The sequence below is a fragment of the Rutidosis leptorrhynchoides genome, chromosome 8 (assembly GCF_046630445.1).
Source record: "Rutidosis leptorrhynchoides isolate AG116_Rl617_1_P2 chromosome 8, CSIRO_AGI_Rlap_v1, whole genome shotgun sequence".
NCBI lineage: Eukaryota > Viridiplantae > Streptophyta > Magnoliopsida > Asterales > Asteraceae > Rutidosis > Rutidosis leptorrhynchoides.
In genome coordinates, this window is record NC_092340.1 from 312,898,683 (window position 1) to 312,912,734 (window position 14,052).

A 14,052-nucleotide genomic window follows, 5' to 3' on the forward strand; every position below is an offset into this window, starting at 1 on the left:
AGTTGACTACCGCTCCGATATTGTCACTACCTGAGGGTAATGATGATTTTGTTGTTTATTGTGATGCTTCGCGTCAAGGGTTTGGTTGTATTTTGATGCAACAAAAGAAAGTTATTGCGTACGCGTCACGTCAATTGAAGATTCACGAGCAGAACTATACAACTCATGATTTAGAGTTGGGGGCCGTTGTTTTTGCGCTTAAGATTTGGAGACATTATTTGTATGGGGTCAAGAGTACTGTGTACACAGATCACAAAAATCTTTAACATATCCTCGATCAGAAACAGTTGAACATGAGATAACGAAGATGGATTGAGACGTTAAATGATTACGATTGTGAACTTTTATATCATCCGGGTAAGGCCAATATTGTGGCGGATGCGTTGAGTCGTAAAGAAATGGCTGAACCTCGCAGGTTTAGGGCCTTGAATATGACAATTAGAACAAACCTCGCAAGGCAGATTCTTGAGGCACAACAAGAAGCCTTAAAGGAAGAGAATTTTGTGAATGAGAACGTAAGAGGTATGGCTAAGAAGTTTGAGGTACGAGCAGATGGTACTAGATACTTTGCAGGACGTCTTTGGGTTCCGAAGTTTGGTGAACTGCGACAACTTATTTTAGATGAGGCTCATAAGTCTAGGTACTCTATTCATCCTAGTTCAGGAAATATGTATCATGATCTTAAGGAGCTGTATTGGTGGCCTAATTTGAAAGGTGATGTGGCTACTGAAATGTCCCGTTCTTATTGATTAAAAACGTTCCATATTAATTGATTTCGTTGCGAGGTTTTGACCTCTATATGAGACGTTTTTCAAAGACTGCATTCATTTTTAAAACAAACCATAACCTTTATTTCATAAATAAAGGTTTAAAAAGCTTTACGTAGATTATCAAATAATGATAATCTAAAATATTCTGTTTACACACGACCATTACATAATGGTTTACAATACAAATATGTTACATCGAAATCAGTTTCTTGAATGCAGTTTTTACACAATATCATACAAACATGGACTCCAAATCTTGTCCTTATTTTAGTATGCAACAGCGGAAGCTCTTAGTATTCACCTGAGAATAAACATGCTTTAAACGTCAACAAAAATGTTGGTGAGTTATAGTCCCACTTTTAAAATCTAATATTTTTGGGATGAGAATACATGCAGGTTTTATAAATGATTTACAAAATAGACACAAGTACGTGAAACTACATTCTATGGTTGAATTATCGAAATCGAATATGCCCCTTTTTATTAAGTCTGGTAATCTAAGAATTAGGGAACAGACACCCTAATTGACGCGAATCCTAAAGATAGATCTATTGGGCCTAACAAACCCCATCCAAAGTACCGGATGCTTTAGTACTTCGAAATTTATATCATATCCGAAGGGTGTCCCGGAATGATGGGGATATTCTTATATATGCATCTTGTTATTGTCGGTTACCAGGTGTTCACCATATGAATAATTTTTATCTCTATGTATGGGATGTGTATTGAAATATGAAATCTTGTGGTCTATTGTTACGATTTGATATATATACTGAAATGTCCCGTTCTTATTGATTAAAAACGTTCCATATTAATTGATTTCGTTGCGAGGTTTTGACCTCTATATGAGACGTTTTTCAAAGACTGCATTCATTTTTAAAACAAACCATAACCTTTATTTCATAAATAAAGGTTTAAAAAGCTTTACGTAGATTATCAAATAATGATAATCTAAAATATCCTGTTTACACACGACCATTACATAATGGTTTACAATACAAATATGTTACATCGAAATCAGTTTCTTGAATGCAGTTTTTACACAATATCACACATGGACTCCAAATCTTGTCCTTATTTTAGTATGCAACAGTGGAAGCTCTTAGTATTCACCTGAGAATAAACATGCTTTAAACGTCAACAAAAATGTTGGTGAGTTATAGGTTTAACCTATATATATCAAATCGTAACAATAGACCACAAGATTTCATATTTCAATACACATCCCATACATAGAGATAAAAATCATTCATATGGTGAACACCTGGTAACTGACAATAACAAGATGCATATATAAGAATATCCCCATCATTCCGGGACACCCTTCGGATATGATATAAATTTCGAAGTACTAAAGCATCCGGTACTTTGGATGGGGTTTGTTAGGCCCAATAGATCTATCTTTAGGATTCGCGTCAATTAGGGTGTCTGTTCCCTAATTCTTAGATTACCAGACTTAATAAAAAGGGGCATATTCGATTTCGATAATTCAACCATAGAATGTAGTTTCACGTACTTGTGTCTATTTTGTAAATCATTTATAAAACATGCATGTATTCTCATCCCAAAAATATTAGATTTTAAAAGTGGGACTATAACTCACTTTCACATATTTTTACTTCGTCGGGAAGTAAGACTTGACCACTGGTTGATTCACGAACCTATAACAATATATACATATATATCAAAGTATGTTCAAAATATATTTACAACACTTTTAATATATTTTGATGTTTTAAGTTTATTAAGTCAGCTGTCCTCGTTAGTAACCTACAACTAGTTGTCCACAGTTAGATGTACAGAAATAAATCGATAAATATTATCTTGAATCAATCTACGACCCAGTGCATACGTATCTCAGTATTGATCACAACTCAAACTATATATATTTTGGAATCAACCTCAACCCTGTATAGCTAACTCCAACATTCACATATAGAGTGTCTATGGTTGTTCCGAAATATATATAGATGTGTCGACATGATAGGTCGAAACATTGTATACGTGTCTATGGTATCTCAAGATTACATAATATACAATACAAGTTGATTAAGTTATGGTTGGAATAGATTTGTTACCAATTTTCACGTAGCTAAAATGAGAAAAATTATCCAATCTTGTTTTACCCATAACTTCTTCATTTTAAATCCGTTTTGAGTGAATCAAATTGCTATGGTTTCATATTGAACTCTATTTTATGAATCTAAACAGAAAAAGTATAGGTTTATAGTCGGAAAAATAAGTTACAAGTCATTTTTGTAAAGGTAGTCATTTCAGTCGAAAGAATGACGGCTAGATGACCATTTTAGAAAACATACTTCCACTTTGAGTTTAACCATAATTTTTGGATATAGTTTCATGTTCATAATAAAAATCATTTTCTCAGAATAACAACTTTTAAATCAAAGTTTATCATAGTTTTTAATTAACTAACCCAAAACAGCCCGCGGTGTTACTACGACGGCGTAAATCCGGTTTTACGGTGTTTTTCGTGTTTCCAGGTTTTAAATCATTAAGTTAGCATATCATATAGATATATAACATGTGTTTAGTTGATTTTAAAAGTCAAGTTAGAAGGATTAACTTTTGTTTGCGAACAAGTTTAGAATTAACTAAACTATGTTCTAGTGATTACAAGTTTAAACCTTCGAATAAGATAGCTTTATATGTATGAATCGAATGATGTTATGAACATCATTACTACCTTAATTTCCTTGGATAAACCTACTGGAAAAGAGAAAAATGGATCTAGCTTCAATGGATCCTTGGATGGCTCGAAGTTCTTGAAGCAGAATCATGACACGAAAACAAGTTCAAGTAAGATCATCACTTGAAATAAGATTGTTATAGTTATAGAAATTGAACCAAAGTTTGAATATGATTATTACCTTGTATTAGAATGATAACCTACTGTAATAAACAAAGATTTCTTGAGGTTGGATGATCACCTTACAAGATTGGAAGTGAGCTAGCAAACTTGAAAGTATTCTTGATTTTATGAAACTAGAACTTTTGGAATTTATGAAGAACACTTAGAACTTGAAGATAGAACTTGAGAGAGATAAATTAGATGAAGAAAATTGAAGAATGAAAGTGTTTGTAGGTGTTTTTGGTCGTTGGTGTATGGATTAGATATAAAGGATATGTAATTTTGTTTTCATGTAAATAAGTCATGAATGATTACTCATATTTTTGTAATTTTATGAGATATTTCATGCTAGTTGCCAAATGATGGTTCCCACATGTGTTAGGTGACTCACATGGGCTGCTAAGAGCTGATCATTGGAGTGTATATACCAATAGTACATACATCTAAAAGCTGTGTATTGTACGAGTACGAATACGGGTGCATACGAGTAGAATTGTTGATGAAACTGAACGAGGATGTAATTGTAAGCATTTTTGTTAAGTAGAAGTATTTTGATAAGTGTGTTGAAGTCTTTCAAAAGTGTATAAATACATATTAAAACACTACATGTATATACATTTTAACTGAGTCGTTAAGTCATCGTTAGTCGTTACATGTAAATGTTGTTTTGAAACCTTTAGGTTAACGATCTTGTTAAATGTTGTTAACCCAATGTTTATAATATCAAAAGAGATTTTAAATTATTATATTATCATGATATTATGATGTACGAATATCTCTTAATATGATATATATACATTAAATGTCGTTACAACGATAATCGTTACATATATGTCTCGTTTCAAAATTATTAAGTTAGTAGTCTTGTTTTTACATATGTAGTTCATTATTAATATACTTAATGATATGTTTAATTATCATAATATAATGTTAACTATATATATAACCATATATATGTCATCATATAGTTTTTACAAGTTTTAACGTTCGTGAATCACCGGTCAACTTGGGTGGTCAATTGTCTATATGAAACCTATTTCAATTAATCAAGTCTTAACAAGTTTGATTGCTTAACATGTTGGAAACATTTAATCATGTAAATATCAATCTCAATTAATATATATAAACATGGAAAAGTTCTGGTCACTACAGTACCTACCCGTTAAATAAATTTCGTCCCGAAATTTTAAGTTGTTGAAGGTGTTGACGAATCTTCTGGAAATAGATGCGGGTATTTCTTCTTCATCTGATCTTCATGCTCTCAGGTGAACTCGGGTCCTCTACGAGCATTCCATCGAACCTTAACAATTGGTATCTTGTTTTGCTTAAGTCTTTTAACCTCACGATCCATTATTTCGACGGGTTCTTCGATGAATTGGAGTTTTTCCTTGATTTGGATTTCATCTAACGGAATAGTGAGATCTTCTTTAGCAAAACATTTCTTCAAATTCGAGACGTGGAAAGTGTTATGTACAGCCGCGAGTTGTTGAGGTAACTCAAGTCGGTAAGCTACTGGTCCGACACGATCAATAATCTTGAATGGTCCAATATACCTTGGATTTAATTTCCCTCGTTTACCAAATCGAACAACGCCTTTCCAAGGTGCAACTTTAAGCATGACCATCTCTCCAATTTCAAATTCTATATCTTTTCTTTTAATGTCAGCGTAGCTCTTTTGTCGACTTTGGGCGGTTTTCAACCGTTGTTGAATTTGGATGATCTTCTCGGTAGTTTCTTGTATAATCTCCGGACCCGTAATCTGTCTATCCCCCACTTCACTCCAACAAATCGGAGACCTACACTTTCTTCCATAAAGTGCTTCAAACGGCGCCATCTCAATGCTTGAATGGTAGCTGTTGTTGTAGGAAAATTCTGCTAATGGTAGATGTCGATCCCAACTGTTTCCGAAATCAATAACACATGCTCGTAGCATGTCTTCAAGCGTTTGTATCATCCTTTCACTCTGCCCATCAGTTTGTGGATGATAGGCAGTACTCATGTCTAGACGAGTTCCTAATGCTTGCTGTAATGTCTGCCAGAATCTTGAAATAAATCTACCATCCCTATCAGAGATAATAGAGATTGGTATTCCATGTCTGGAGACGACTTCCTTCAAATACAGTCGTGCTAACTTCTCCATCTTGTCATCTTCTCTTATTGGCAGGAAGTGTGCTGATTTGGTGAGACGATCAACTATTACCCAAATAGTATCAAAACCACTTGCAGTCCTTGGCAATTTAGTGATGAAATCCATGGTAATGTTTTCCCATTTCCATTCCGGGATTTCGGGTTGTTGAAGTAGACCTGATGGTTTCTGATGCTCAGCTTTGACCTTAGAACACGTCAAACATTCTTCCACGTATTTAGCAACATCGGCTTTCATACCCGGCCACCAAAAATGTTTCTTGAGATCCTTGTACATCTTCCCCGTTCCAGGATGTATTGAGTATCTGGTTTTATGAGCTTCTCTAAGTACCATTTCTCTCATATCTCCAAATTTTGGTACCCAAATCCTTTCAGCCCTATACCGGGTTCCGTCTTCCCGAATATTAAGATGCTTCTCCGATCCTTTGGGTATTTCATCCTTTAAATTTCCCTCTTTTAAAACTCCTTGTTGCGCCTCCTTTATTTGAGTAGTAAGGTTATTATGAATCATTATATTCATAGATTTTACTCGAATGGGTTCTCTGTCCTTCCTGCTCAAGGCATCGGCTACCACATTTGCCTTCCCCGGGTGGTAACGAATCTCAAAGTCGTAATCATTCAATAATTCAATCCACCTACGCTGCCTCATATTCAGTTGTTTCTGATTAAATATGTGTTGAAGACTTTTGTGGTCGGTATATATAATACTTTTGACCCCATATAAGTAGTGCCTCCAAGTCTTTAATGCAAAAACAACCGCGCCTAATTCCAAATCATGCGTCGTATAATTTTGTTCGTGAATCTTCAATTGTCTAGACGCATAAGCAATCACCTTCGTTCGTTGCATTAATACACAACAGAGGCCTTGCTTTGATGCGTCACAATAAATCACAAAATCATCATTCTCTTCAGGCAATGACAATATAGGTGCCGTAGTTAGCTTTTTCTTCAATAACTGAAACGCTTTCTCTTGTTCATCATTCCATTCAAATTTCTTCCCTTTATGCGTTAATGCAGTCAAGGGTTTTGCTATTCTGGAAAAGTCTTGGATGAACCTTCTGTAGTAACCAGCTAGTCCTAAAAACTGGCGTATGTGTTTCGGAGTTTTCGGGGTTTCCCACTTTTCAACAGTTTCTATCTTTGCCGGATCCACCTTAATACCTTCTTTGTTCACTATGTGACCGAGGAATTGAACTTCTTCCAACCAAAATGCACACTTTGAAAACTTAGCGTACAATTCTTCCTTCCTCAATACTTCTAACACCTTTCTCAAATGTTCACCGTGTTCTTGGTCATTCTTTGAGTAAATAAGTATGTCATCAATGAAAACAATGACAAACTTGTCAAGGTATGGTCCACACACTCGGTTCATAAGGTCCATGAACACAGCTGGTGCATTAGTTAAACCAAACGGCATGACCATAAACTCGTAATGACCGTAACGTGTTCTGAAAGCAGTCTTTGGAATATCATCTTCTTTCACCCGCATTTGATGATACCCGGAACGTAAGTCAATCTTTGAATAAACAGACGAGCCTTGTAGTTGATCAAATAAGTCGTCGATTCTCGGTAGTGGGTAGCGGTTCTTGATGGTAAGTTTGTTCAACTCTCGGTAGTCGATACACAACCTGAATGTACCATCTTTCTTCTTGACAAACAAAACAGGAGCTCCCCACGGTGATGTGCTTGGTCGAATGAAACCACGCTCTAAAAGTTCTTGTAATTGGCTTTGCAGTTCTTTCATCTCGCTGGGTGCGAGTCTGTAAGGAGCACGAGCTATTGGTGCAGCTCCTGGTACAAGATCTATTTGAAATTCAACGGATCGATGTGGGGGTAATCCCGGTAATTCTTTCGGAAATACATCGGGAAATTCTTTTGCAATGGGAACATCATTGATGCTCTTTTCTTCAGTTTGTACTTTCTCGACGTGTGCTAGAACAGCATAGCAACCTTTTCTTATTAGTTTTTGTGCCTTCAAATTACTAATAAGATGTAGCTTCGTGTTGCCCTTTTCTCCGTACACCATTAAGGGTTTTCCTTTTTCTCGTATAATGCGAATTGCATTTTTGTAACAAACGATCTCTGCTTTCACTTCTTTCAACCAGTCCATACCGATTATCACATCAAAACTCCCTAACTCTACTGGTATCAAATCAATCTTAAATGTTTCGCTAACCAGTTTAATTTCTCGATTCCGACATATATTATCTGCTGAAATTAATTTACCATTTGCTAATTCGAGTAAAAATTTACTATCCAAAGGCGTCAATGGACAACTTAATTTAGCACAAAAATCTCTACTCATATAGCTTCTATCCGCACCCGAATCAAATAAAACGTAAGCAGATTTATTGTCAATAAGAAACGTACCCGTAACAAGCTCCGGGTCTTCCTGTGCCTCTGCCGCATTAATATTGAAAACTCTTCCGCGGCCTTGTCCATTCGTGTTCTCCTGGTTCGGGCAATTTCTAATAATGTGGCCCGATTTTCCACATTTATAACAAACTACATTGGCATAACTTGCTCCGACACTACTTGCTCCGCCATTACTCGTTCCGACACCATTTGTTCCTTTCGTTCTATTAACCCCTGGTCCGTAGACCTCACACTTCACCGCGCTATGACCATTTATTTTACACTTATTGCAAAATTTGGTGCAGAACCCCGAGTGATACTTTTCACACCTTTGGCATAGCTGCTTCTGATTGTTGTTGTTGTTGCGGTTATTATTGTTGTTGGGATGATTGTTGTAGTTGCTGTTGTTGTTGTTGTTGTTGTTGTTGTTGTTGGGCCGTTTGTTGTAGTTGCGATTGATGTTGCGATTGTTGGGATAATTGTTGCGATTATTGTTGTAATTGCTGTTGTTGTTGTATTGGTGATTCTTATCACCGTTTTCCTCCCACTTTCTTTTGACTTGCTTCACATTGGCCTCTTCAGCAGTCTGTTCTTTAATTCTTTCTTCAATCTGGTTCACTAGTTTGTGAGCCATTCTACATGCCTGTTGTATGGAGGCGGGCTCGTGTGAACTTATATCTTCTTGGATTCTTTCCGGTAATCCTTTCACAAACGCGTCGATCTTCTCTTCCTCATCTTCGAATGCTCCCGGACACAATAGGCACAATTCTGTGAATCGTCTTTCGTACGTGGTAATATCAAATCCTTGGGTTCGTAACCCTCTAAGTTCTGTCTTGAGCTTATTGACCTCGGTTCTGGGACGGTACTTCTCTTTCATCAAGTTCTTGAATGCTGACCACGGTAGTGCGTACGCATCATCTTGTCCCACTTGCTCTAGATAGGTATTCCACCATGTTAACGCAGAACCTGTGAAGGTATGCATAGCGTACTTCACTTTGTCCTCTTCAGTACACTTACTTATGGCAAACACCGATTCGACCTTCTCGGTCCACCGTTTCAATCCGATCGGTCCTTCGGTTCCATCAAATTCCAAAGGTTTGCAGGCAGTGAATTCTTTGTAGGTGCATCCTACACGATTTCCTGTACTGCCAGATCCAAGGTTATTGTTGGTATGTAGCGCAGCCTGTACCGCGGCTATGTTTGAAGCTAGAAAAGTACGGAATTCCTCTTCATTCATATTCACGGTGTGTCGAGTAGTCGGTGCCATTTCCTTCAAAATAGTTAAATGGAACAAGTTAATCATACAAAATATTAAGAGTAGTTAATAGTATTTCGTAGCATAATATGAACTCATTTATAAAAGCTTTTTCTTCATATTAGCATTTTATAAGTTTAAATTCGGGTAGTACCTACCCGTTAAGTTCATACTTAGTAGCTAATATACAATTCAACTACTACAATTCTATATGAAAAACTGATTGTAATAATATTTCACGTTCAAACTTTTATACAATATTTTACAAACTTACAATACCGCTTATTTTACATAAAGCATGAAATATAGCACACAATAACTTTGATACAAGATAGTTGTGAAGATAATTCTAGCTAGTACACAAGTCGTTCAGCAAAGGCAATAAAGACACGTAATTCATACGTCCAGAAACAAGTCATGCATTCTGGTTTTACTAGGACTACTTCCCATCCTTGGTCTTGTGGAACATAACCGTTATGGCCGTTGATAAGACAGCGTGTTGTAACGTCGTCAAAGGGACGAGGGTTACGTAATGACCAACAGTCTCGTAATAACCTAAAAACCTCATTTCTTATCCCAATTACCGACTCCGTTACTTGTGGGAACGTTTTGTTTAATAGTTGTAGCCCGATGTTCTTGTTCTCACTTTGGTGAGAAGCGAACATTACTAACCCGCAAGCATAACATGCTTCTTTATGTTGCATGTTAGCCGCTTTTTCTAAATCACGAAGTCCTATATTCGGATATACTGAGTCAAAATAATTTCTTAACCCGTTGCGTAAAATAGCATTTGGGTTCCCCGCAATATATGCGTCAAAGTAAACACATCGTAACTTATGGATTTCCCAATGTGATATCCCCCATCTTCCGAACGAAAGCCTTTTATAAACCAAGGCATTCTTGGAACGTTCTTCGAATGTCTTACAAACTGATCTCGCCTTAAATAGTTGTGCCGAGGAATTCTGACCGACTCTAGACAAGATTTCATCAATCATGTCTCCGGGTAGGTCTCTTAAAATATTGGGTTGTCTATCCATTTTGTGTTTTTATACTGTAAAATAGACAAGAGTTAGATTCATAAAAAAATACTTATTAATACAAGCAATTTTTACATATATCATAAAGCATAAGCACACTATATTACATATATTACACCACACGAATATAACTATCTTATTCCGACTCGCTCGTTTCTTCTTGTTCGGTTTTGGTTCGTTTTGCCAAGTTTCTAGGGATATATGATGTTCCCCTAATACGAGCCGTCGTTGTCCACATTGGTTTAGAAAAACCTGGTGGTTTAGAGGTTCCCGGGTCATTATTACAACTTAAGGACTTCGGGGGTTGACGATACATATAAAGTTCATCGGGGTTGGAATTAGATTTCTCTATTTTTATGCCCTTTCCCTTATTATTTTCTTTTTCCTTTTTAAATTCAGTTGGGGTAATTTCTATAACATCATCGGAATTCTCGTCGGAATCTGATTCATCGGAGAATTGGTAATCCTCCCAATATTTTACTTCCTTGGTGGAAACACCATTGACCATAATTAACCTTGGTCGGTTGGTTGAGGATTCTCTTTTACTTAACCGTTTTATTATTTCCCCCCACCGGTTCTATTTCTTCTTCCGGTTCCGATTCTTCTTCCGGTTCTGATTCTTCTTCCGGTTCCGACTCTTCTTCCGGTTCCTCTTCGGGAACTTGTGAATCAGTCCATGAATCATTCCAATTTACATTTGACTCTTCATTATTATTAGGTGAGTCAATGAGACTTGTTCTAGAGGTAGACATCTATCACATAATATCAAACACGTTAAGAGATTAATATATCACATAATATTCATATGTTAAAAATATATAGTTTCCAACAAAAATGTTAAGCAATCATTTTTAAAGAAAACACGGTCGAAGTCCAGACTCACTAATGCATCCTAACAAACTCGATAAGACACACTAATGCAAATTTTCTGGTTCTCTAAGACCAACGCTCGGATACCAACTGAAATGTCCCGTTCTTATTGATTAAAAACGTTCCATATTAATTGATTTCGTTGCGAGGTTTTGACCTCTATATGAGACGTTTTTCAAAGACTGCATTCATTTTTAAAACAAACCATAACCTTTATTTCATAAATAAAGGTTTAAAAAGCTTTACGTAGATTATCAAATAATGATAATCTAAAATATCCTGTTTACACACGACCATTACATAATGGTTTACAATACAAATATGTTACATCGAAATCAGTTTCTTGAATGCAGTTTTTACACAATATCATACAAACATGGACTCCAAATCTTGTCCTTATTTTAGTATGCAACAGCGGAAGCTCTTAGTATTCACCTGAGAATAAACATGCTTTAAACGTCAACAAAAATGTTGGTGAGTTATAGGTTTAACCTATATATATCAAATCGTAACAATAGACCACAAGATTTCATATTTCAATACACATCCCATACATAGAGATAAAAATCATTCATATGGTGAACACCTGGTAACCGACAATAACAAGATGCATATATAAGAATATCCCCATCATTCCGGGACACCCTTCGGATATGATATAAATTTCGAAGTACTAAAGCATCCGGTACTTTGGATGGGGTTTGTTAGGCCCAATAGATCTATCTTTAGGATTCGCGTCAATTAGGGTGTCTGTTTCCTAATTCTTAGATTACCAGACTTAATAAAAAGGGGCATATTCGATTTCGATAATTCAACCATAGAATGTAGTTTCACGTACTTGTGTCTATTTTGTAAATCATTTATAAAACATGCATGTATTCTCATCCCAAAAATATTAGATTTTAAAAGTGGGACTATAACTCACTTTCACATATTTTTACTTCGTCGGGAAGTAAGACTTGGCCACTGGTTGATTCACGAACCTATAACAATATATACATATATATCAAAGTATGTTCAAAATATATTTACAACACTTTTAATATATTTTGATGTTTTAAGTTTATTAAGTCAGCTGTCCTCGTTAGTAACCTACAACTAGTTGTCCACAGTTAGATGTACAGAAATAAATCGATAAATATTATCTTGAATCAATCCACGACCCAGTGTATACGTATCTCAGTATTGATCACAACTCAAACTATATATATTTTGGAATCAACCTCAACCCTGTATAGCTAACTCCAACATTCACATATAGAGTGTCTATGGTTGTTCCGAAATATATATAGATGTGTCGACATGATAGGTCGAAACATTGTATACGTGTCTATGGTATCTCAAGATTACATAATATACAATACAAGTTGATTAAGTTATGGTTGGAATAGATTTGTTACCAATTTTCACGTAGCTAAAATGAGAAAAATTATCCAATCTTGTTTTACCCATAACTTCTTCATTTTAAATCCGTTTTGAGTGAATCAAATTGCTATGGTTTCATATTGAACTCTATTTTATGAATCTAAACAGAAAAAGTATAGGTTTATAGTCGGAAAAATAAGTTACAAGTCATTTTTGTAAAGGTAGTCATTTCAGTCGAAAGAACGACGTCTAGATGACCATTTTAGAAAACATACTTCCACTTTGAGTTTAACCATAATTTTTGGATATAGTTTCATGTTCATAATAAAAATCATTTTCTCAGAATAACAACTTTTAAATCAAAGTTTATCATAGTTTTTAATTAACTAACCCAAAACAGCCCGCGGTGTTACTACGACGGCGTAAATCCGGTTTTACGGTGTTTTTCGTGTTTCCAGGTTTTAAATCATTAAGTTAGCATATCATATAGATATAGAACATGTGTTTAGTTGATTTTAAAAGTCAAGTTAGAAGGATTAACTTTTGTTTGCGAACAAGTTTAGAATTAACTAAACTATGTTCTAGTGATTACAAGTTTAAACCTTCGAATAAGATAGCTTTATATGTATGAATCGAATGATGTTATGAACATCATTACTACCTTAATTTCCTTGGATAAACCTACTGGAAAAGAGAAAAATGGATCTAGCTTCAATGGATCCTTGGATGGCTCGAAGTTCTTGAAGCAGAATCATGACACGAAAACAAGTTCAAGTAAGATCATCACTTGAAATAAGATTGTTATAGTTATAGAAATTGAACCAAAGTTTGAATATGATTATTACCTTGTATTAGAATGATAACCTACTATAAGAAACAAAGATTTCTTGAGGTTGGATGATCACCTTACAAGATTGGAAGTGAGCTAGCAAACTTGAAAGTATTCTTGATTTTATGAAACTAGAACTTTTAGAATTTATGAAGAACACTTAGAACTTGAAGATAGAACTTGAGAGAGATCAATTAGATGAAGAAAATTGAAGAATGAAAGTGTTTGTAGGTGTTTTTGGTCGTTGGTGTATGGATTAGATATAAAGGATATGTAATTTTGTTTTCATGTAAATAAGTCATGAATGATTACTCATATTTTTGTAATTTTATGAGATATTTCATGCTAGTTGCCAAATGATGGTTCCCACATGTGTTAGGTGACTCACATGGGCTGCTAAGAGCTGATCATTGGAGTGTATATACCAATAGTACATACATCTAAAAGCTGTGTATTGTACGAATACGGGTGCATACGAGTAGAATTGTTGATGAAACTGAACGAGGATGTAATTGTAAGCATTTTTGTTAAGTAGAAGTATTTTGATAAGTGTATTG